General features: G+C 41.8%; 1 long non-coding RNA gene across 1 annotated transcript; it reads right to left on the reverse strand.

The window, feature by feature from the left end:
- Positions 1-1,445: 1,445 nt before the first annotated feature.
- On the reverse strand, positions 1,446-2,029 carry LOC106096763 (uncharacterized). Its single transcript, XR_002059728.2, has 2 exons — positions 1,793-2,029; positions 1,446-1,526 (listed from the first exon to the last, which is right to left on the reverse strand). It is a non-coding gene; the product is annotated as an uncharacterized LOC106096763 (long non-coding RNA).
- Positions 2,030-8,405: the final 6,376 nt, after the last annotated feature.

Below are 8,405 nucleotides of genomic sequence, written 5' to 3' on the forward strand. Positions count from 1 at the left end.
CAAGAAAAACATATTTTAAAAGTGAAATATAGAAGTAAAATCAAAAGTAGTCAAGAACGGCCAATTATACCCGGGACCCCAGAGGGTTAAAAAAAAGACTTGAAAGGACTTGAAATTCAAAGTTTCGGACTTGGGACTTGACTTGAAAGTTGTCTGTCTTGACTTGTGACTTGACTCTGACTTGCTTGACTTTACTTGAGACTTGACTTGTGACTTGAGGATAAAGACTTGGGACTTACTTGAGACTTGCAAAACAATGACTTGGTCCCACCTCTGCCTGTTAACTTCTAACTCCGTTAAATTTAATAAATTCTTTTTTCATGGATGCCTGGATGTTAAACTTAATTGTTACACCTGGTAAAGCAGCAACGCTGATGATTTTATTAAAGATGAAAGAATTTAGACCGTTTTTAACTCTCAGAGTTTGTTTGACTTTGGAAGCTGAAGTGGACGGAGTTTTGGACCCAGATTACTCCGCGAAGCTCCTCACTATGGCAGCCGTAGTGCTCTGACAATCCATCAAGCAGTGCGAAGTTGTACTAAAACATTTTTTAACAGATTTCTGCACGCCAAAATCGGTCTGAGGTCAGTAAGCACAACCAGAATTCATACATAAGGCACACTCGATTTTTGAGAAAATTAAAGGATTTTAAGTGTGCCTTATAATGTGGAAAATACGTTATACAGAAGAAAAGAATATATCGCGATATATATCGTTACCGCACGTGCTTCAAATTATACCGCGATATGGATTTTAGGCCATATCGCCCAGCCCTAACACACACACACACACACACACACACACACACACACACACACACACACACAGTGCTTTGACTGTTACGACGCACCCACACCTACATGCATACTCACTCACTCACGTGCACTTACACATACACACAGGTACACGCACACAGGCACTCACATGCTCGTGCATACACACACAGACACAGAGTTTGCAGGACACCATGGGGGTTTTATGATGGGGTCGCTTCTACAAAACTATGTTTCACAGACAAAGGAGTGAAGATTTGCAGAGGGACACCGGCCTTGCACGTCTTCCCTTCTAGAAGATGCATGCTTAACTGAAGATGAATAAAGGTTTTGTGAAATGACTACTGAGTCCGGTGCCATCTCTGGATGCCCGAGGAATAAAAAAGAACCGGGGTGAAACTGATTTCATAACACTAGAATCTAGAATATAAGGCATGAGTTATTTTCATTTTTTTGTTTACTTCATATGTCTTCATTTATAGTTTTGATGCCTTCAGTGAGAATCTACAATGTAAACAGTCATGAAACGAAAGAAAAGGCAATAAATGAGAAGCTGTGTCCAAACATTTGACCAGTGCTGTACTAAGACAGAAAGACAAACAGTACACTTGGCTCAGCCTGGCTGCAGCGCTGAAAAGAAACCTGGGGTTGTTCCCAGTTTTTCTTACTTACTAAGATTTCATTACTTTCAAGAGGGCTTTTTCTTTTCCAGGTCAAAAGAAGATCTTCTACGTTGTGCAGAGGATGTAATACTATTAACAAAATAAGCTGTCAGCGATCATCAGAGGGAATAAAGTAACCGACAGAGAATAAACAGAAGGTACAAACGAAAACACAAATTAGCTAAGAGAGAAACCCTGTAGACAATTATGGAGTTAGGCAACCAATGCAGTTATAATTTACTCACTGTGGATCCCTCTCTGAGTAACCCGAATGAAAGATCCACCAGGGGAGAAGGAGGCAAGCGCGCCGATTTTATAACTGGACTAGGACTAGTAGAGACAGTGGGCTCACTTACCTCCTCTTTCCGGCATGTTACTCCCGTCAGTCAGCACGAGTACACGTTCTTTGTTTACAACGATCAACGAGAGCGTATATCTTTCCAATCACGCATCAGAAACAGAAACGCGATCTGCTGGAGACCAGAGGAGAAGCATTAAGGAAGCTCAGCACAGCCACACGATTTTTGCCTTAGACGGCTTAAAAAACTAAAGGTCCTCGTAGAAGACAAAACGTTTGATGACTGTAGTTATACTCTTACCTCCTTACGGCCAAGTTCTGCTTTTTACAAGCGCTGCTACTTCTTCTTGTTTAATGTCGATTGGCAACAACGTTTCTGGTGCATTACCGCCACCACCTGCACAGGAGTGTTAATAGGGGACACTAACTTCCTGCGAATTCTTTCATCTTTACTGTTCTGCCATCTTCACTTGATTTTTTTAATTACTGTTTCAATTCTCCTTTAGTGAATAGTATCATTATATCAATTTGACTGCTTTTTGTAGCTTGTTTTGCATATTTGCGTTCCAGCTCTAAAATTTGAGGCTCCCCCATTGCCCCTCCCATCAAGATTGTCTTTTTTTTTTTTTTTTCATTTTAATAAACGTGAACAGCAGAGAGAGGAAGACACCCTATAATGAGATGAAACAATATCTTGTAATTTTTCCTGCATATACAATTTTATGGTCATTCACACCATGCCACTAATAACCAGCTCGCAAAGTAAAACATAATAAAAACAAACCAACAAACACAAAACACCAGACATTATGATATAGACTTATAATTTGCATCATTTGTGTTTTCTAAATTCTATTTCACACATATTCGGGAAAAGTGAATGCAAGGGCCCTCAGTGGGGCACTGAGGGCCCTTGCATTCACTTTATGTGTTTGAGACTGCTTGCTGCTGCTGCGGAGTCTCAAACACAACCTGTCAAAAGGGAAAGGGGGCGGGAAGCATCCAAACAAAGAACATTTCATTCATAATGTTGTCAATCCAAGACAGCTACTGCTCTACTTAGCAGTAGCTGATTCTTTTTTGTCTCTATAGTGTTTTTCCCAATTCTTTTCTGTGCCCAACATCTGCATTAAGCTAGATGCTGTGAGATCATTAGTAAAACATATGTTATTTTATGGGGGGTGGAGAACATTATATATATAGTATATACATTAAGTGAATGTGCAGTAGTAGCAGCAAGCAGGTGAATTCTGTACAATAACTGAATTAAATAAGAATAGACAATCTGACTATTTTATAGAATAGACAATATAAACATTTGTGTGTGGGGGGGGTTGGTTTAGTTTCGGGCCCGGATGGCTTGGGGATAGAAGCTCCTCTTGAGTCTCTCTGTCCTTGCCCGGATGATGCGGAACCTTCTACCGGATTGCAGAAGTTGGAACAGTTTGTTGCCAGGATGGGACGGGTCCTTCAGTATCTGCGCTGGGATCTCAGAGAATAGAATTCTCAGGTTGAATAGAACCTTACAAATATGACAAAAAATATTACTGATTGTCAAATCAGTAAAGTTGTCAAATCAAATCACTTTTATTGTCACATCACATGTGCAGGTACACTGGTACAGTACATGCTTGTGAAATTCTTGTGTGTGAGATTCACAAGCAACAGAGGTGTGCAAAAATACAATACCATAAGAACAAGCAAAATATAAGAATGGCTAAATCTGAGATTTATATGAATAAATATATCTACAGTACAAGAGTATATGCACATTACTGAATGTGTATACTAAATATGTATACCTACACGTGTGTGTGTGTGTGTGTGTGTGTGTGTATACATATTTTACAAATGAAATAGAGTAAACAATAAAATAAAATATATAAAATATACATAGGTTGGTAGTTGGACATGTGCAAACAAGTGGCATTTATATACAGTATGGAGTGCATAATGTTGAAGTTCCAGTAGTGAAGGTGAGGTGTCTATGACGTGTTCAGCAGTCTGATGGCCTGGTGGAAAAAGCTTCTCTCAGTCTGCTGGTACGGGACCGGATGCTGCAGAACCTCCTTCCCGATGGAAGTAGTCTGAAGAGTTTATGACTGGGGTGACTGGAGTCCTTGATGATCCTCCCTGCTTTCCTCAGGCACTGCTTCCTGTAGATGTTCTGGAGGGAGGGAAACTCGCCTCCAATTATCCGTTCAGAACACCGCACTACTCTCTGGAGAGCTTTGCGGTTGTAAGCGGTGCTGTTGTCATACCAGGTGGTGATGCATCCAGTGAGGATGCTCTCAATGGGACAGCGATAGAAGGTCCTGAGGATGCGTTGGTTCATGCCGAATCTTTTTAGTCTCCCGAGAAAGAAGAGGCGCTGTTGCACCTTCTTCACTGTTTTTTTTATGTGTCCTGACCACGTAAGATCCTCAGCCAGATGTACACCAAGGAACCAGAACTGCTCACTCTCTCCACAGCAGCGCCGTTGATGGTGATAGGTGTCAGTGGCGTGTCCAGCGGGGTGGCCTGGGGGGGCACAGGCCACCCTACCAACCAGACTGGCCACCCCAGTTGCCACCCCGAAGCCCAAACAATAAAATTCAATGAAATATCAAATGTACGATTATGTTCTCAGAGTGAAGGTCAGATATCCGAGTGTAAGTGAATCCAGCATCGGCTTCTGCACTATGAGCATCACGTTAGCAAAGGTAGAAGAGCCAAGCATGAAAGACGACACTGCAGAAAACAATTTTTCAGTGAAAGAAAATGAGGAGAGAATAAATGTCCCGGTAAGTAATATTAAGTTTGTTGAGTTTAGTAAACTTTGGTGAAATTAGAATACCAAGGAAAAAAATAACACTTAAAGAATTATTGCAACCGTCAAATATTTCAGAGAGTAGGCTACTGGGGGGAGCTAGCATAAGAGTTATGAGTTAGAAGATATAATCCAAGTCGTAACATTGCTGTATGGAGCTGCAGATTTGGTGCAGGTTAATACTGGCAGTGTCACCGTGCCAGATGACTGTATTTCATCATCAGCCAGTGTTGTTCTTTATACATAAATATTACCAAAGTTTACCATAAGGCAGCACTTACACTACACTGTGCGGTCTAGCTAATTTCTCTCATTACTTATCCTATCTGCCAGCTCCATCTTATGAATAGAGTGTAAATCACCCTATGAAATGGCTGTGCCATGTTAAATGGAGGGATGTGCAGTTCTGGTTCTCAAAGTCCCTGTCCTCCCAGTTTCAGATGTTTCCATACTTCAATACAGATGATTTAAAGAATCATTTACAGACTTGTGCAAAACTAGGTGTTTGGGGATTATTTGATTTGAATTGGCTATGTTGGTATAGGTAACATCTAAAACGTGCAGGATAGGGGTCCATGAGGGCCAGGATTTGACATCCCTGACTTCTAGTCAAGGTCATACATCAGGAAAGTTGCTGTTTGTGACACAAGTTTTTGCTTTATTACTTCAGGGCCAACCAGTAGAGATAAAAGAATAGGAAGAATGAAAAGATCTCAAAATATTAAGAATTTCTTCATTAAGAAGGCTAAAATACAACCAGAAGCAGAGAGCAATGTCAGGGAAAGGTGGACTGAGCAGCAGTCATCATTGTCATTGAGTTCTACAAATGAAAGTATGTGTAAGAATGAATAAGGAAAATGCAAGGAAGGGATGTTTATATTGTCAATTGTTCAACCGATTCATAGGGGACAAATCCCAGTATTTGGGAATAAATAATTAACTAAGCAAATATATGTGTTGTGGCACATAATTGGAAAGTAAAACAAAATCGTGCTTTAAATAACATGTTTTTTTTTTATTTAATGATCCACCTATTCTAAATCACTGATAATATTTGATGAAGCATAGAGTAGGTACTTGAGTAAATGTTCACTTTCAAAACATAAATATTTTGCAACTGCTGCTGTTTACAAATGTTTTTGTACTTCTTGTCTTCCTAACATGTAACAGACTCTCATTAAAAGTTCAAGAGGTTTATTTTTGCACAATTTATACTGAAAACATTATCAAAAGAAGGTATAGAAAGTATTTACTTGCTTTCAGGTTTCATTCAAATGTTAGTCTTTTCATTTGTTCCCCACTTTCCTGTTTCAAAACCAAACACCAGTTTGTGAGAAGATTATCTACTTTTTTTAATAGGCAGATAAAGTTTTGCATTGGCTAATTTGCCAATTGTATGTTAAAAATGTTCGTATTTTAATATTCAAAAACGTTTTTGCCCAAAACATATGTGCATTATATGTCAGTAAAAATACTATGCAAATATTGCTGTCCTTGAATGCTGAATAAACACTGACAAAGCACTGATTGTATCTCTTGTACTTGTACTCAACACAGTATCTAAAAACTTTGCACTGTAGTGGTTAAAATCTCATTCTAATGAGAGTTAAAAGCGCATTCGGTTATCAGGTTTATAGGGTTATTGAATTATGGTTAACAGTAGGTAGAATTTTTTTTAACATTATCTGTCAATTACATCTGCCACCCTTCTCCAAATCTGTGCCCCTATCTGGCCCCCCAACAAAAATTTTCTAGACACGCCACTGATGGGTGTGTGTACTTCTCTGCACCTCCGGAAGTCCACTATCAACTCCTTTGTCTTTGCGACGTTGAGGGTGAGATGGTTGTCTTGACACCAGTGGGTCAGGGCTCTGACCTCTTCCCTGTAGGCCGTCTCATCACCTTTGGTGATGAGACCCACCACTGTAGTGTCGTAGGCAAACTTCACAATGAAGATAAGATAAGATAAGATAAGATAAGATAAGAAGGGCTCAGTACACACCCCTTTGGAGCACCAGTGTTCATTGTGATGGGGGATGAGGTGATGCTGCCCAGTCTGACCACTTGGCATCTGTCAGACAGGAAGTCAAGGATCCAACTGCAGAGGGAGCTGCTCAGTCTTAAGCTGTGTCCCAAAACGTCGGCTGCATCCTCCAGAGGCCGCATTTGAAGGCCGATTACGTCACAGCCAGGCGACGAAGGCTGTCCCAATTCGTCGACTCCTTCAAATGCGGCCGACAAATGCGTCCTTCATTTCCCCGAATTTGAAGGATGGGTCGGGTGTGTCCTTCGTGACCCACCATATCCCAGAATTCATAGCGCAGCCCAGCCAAATTTCAGCTGCCAACAATGGCGGCCGCTACTAAGTTTTAAAGTTAGTCTTATTAATCTTTCTGGGTCACAAAATAAACTTTTAACATATTTTCAGGTGAGAAAGTAGCTGTGTAAACTTCAAATATCTGCTTGGTTTATCAAGACATCGCATATTTGCAAAAGTGCGCTGACGTTTTCGGAGATGTCTGTTACCCACCCGCTCGATAGCAAGCCGGGGGGTTCAATGGTCACTCCAGCCGGCGAGAGCAGCGGACTCCCGGCTTCATCGTTTTCAGACCCCCGCTCTTTCGCTACTCAGGTTAAACATGATATATAAGTCACTTGGATAACTTAAAAATTTAATTGTTTGCCTATTTTCGGTGTTTTATTTGTTCCGGAGTAAATCGGTTTGGCTGAGATGAAAGTTATTAGATTATTAGATTAAATAAAACTTTATTAAGCCATCGGGTGGGTTCCTCCGGGATTTTCACACAGCTGAATAAACATCAAACAGAAAACTGATTAAACCGAAGTGTGAGACGGTCGAGAATTTACGCCAGTGTCCTGTTATATTTTAGATAGCAAGGAGCAGACGGCCGAGTTTATTAAACTCCACAGACACAGCGGTGACGCAAATCTGAAGGCTAGACCGTCCCATTTCACAGCCTCGCACTTCTGGCCTTCTCGGTCTTTGAAGGACCCGGCCCACGTAGACCGCGAAGGCCGGGTCCTCCGAAGGATGCAGCCGACGTTTTGGGACACAGCTTTAGATCCTGCAGTTTCCTGTCCAGCTTCGAGGGAACAATGGTATTGAATGCTGAGCTGTAATCTACAAACAGCATTCTCACATACGTGTCTCTCTTCTCCAGGTGTGAGAGGGCAGCATGGAGTGTCAGGGCTATGGCGTTATCACCTGTTGTGGCGGTATGCGAATTGTAGCGGGTCCAGTGAGTCGGGTAGTGCAGAGCAAAGGAAGTCCCTGACCAGCTTACTGAAGCATTTGCTCACGATGGGGGTCAGGGCTACAGGTCGCCAGTTGTTCAATGAGGAGATGGTGGAGGATTTGGGTACAGGGACGATGGTGGCCATTTTGAAGCAGGCTGGGACTACAGACAGAGAGAGGGAACGGTTGAAGATGTGTGTAAACACTCCAGCCAGCTGAGCCGCGCATGACTTGAGGATGCAGCCGGGAATCCCGTCCGGACCAGTAGCTTTGCATGCGTTCACCTTCCTGAAGCACTTCCACACATCCTCCTCAGACACAGTGTGCGCACTGACGTCATCCGCGGTGCGCACACTGTCCAGTCTCATGGTGTTTGCTGTGTCGAATCTAGCGTAGAATATGTTTAGATCCTCACACAGAGAGGCTGTGGTCTGCGGTATGCTGGTTTTCCCTCTGAAGTCTGTGATTGTGTTTAGTCCCTGCCACAAGCAAGTTATTTAAATTCTAACACCAGAATGTTTGCTTACCTGAAGGGTTATAGCCTCAGTAACTACTGGAATAGGTTTTGTGTCTCTCCTCTGGGCACAGGAATGGCAGGGTTTTAAA

This window comes from Oreochromis niloticus, linkage group LG3 (assembly GCF_001858045.2).
Source record: "Oreochromis niloticus isolate F11D_XX linkage group LG3, O_niloticus_UMD_NMBU, whole genome shotgun sequence".
Classification (NCBI taxonomy): Eukaryota; Metazoa; Chordata; class Actinopteri; order Cichliformes; family Cichlidae; genus Oreochromis; species Oreochromis niloticus.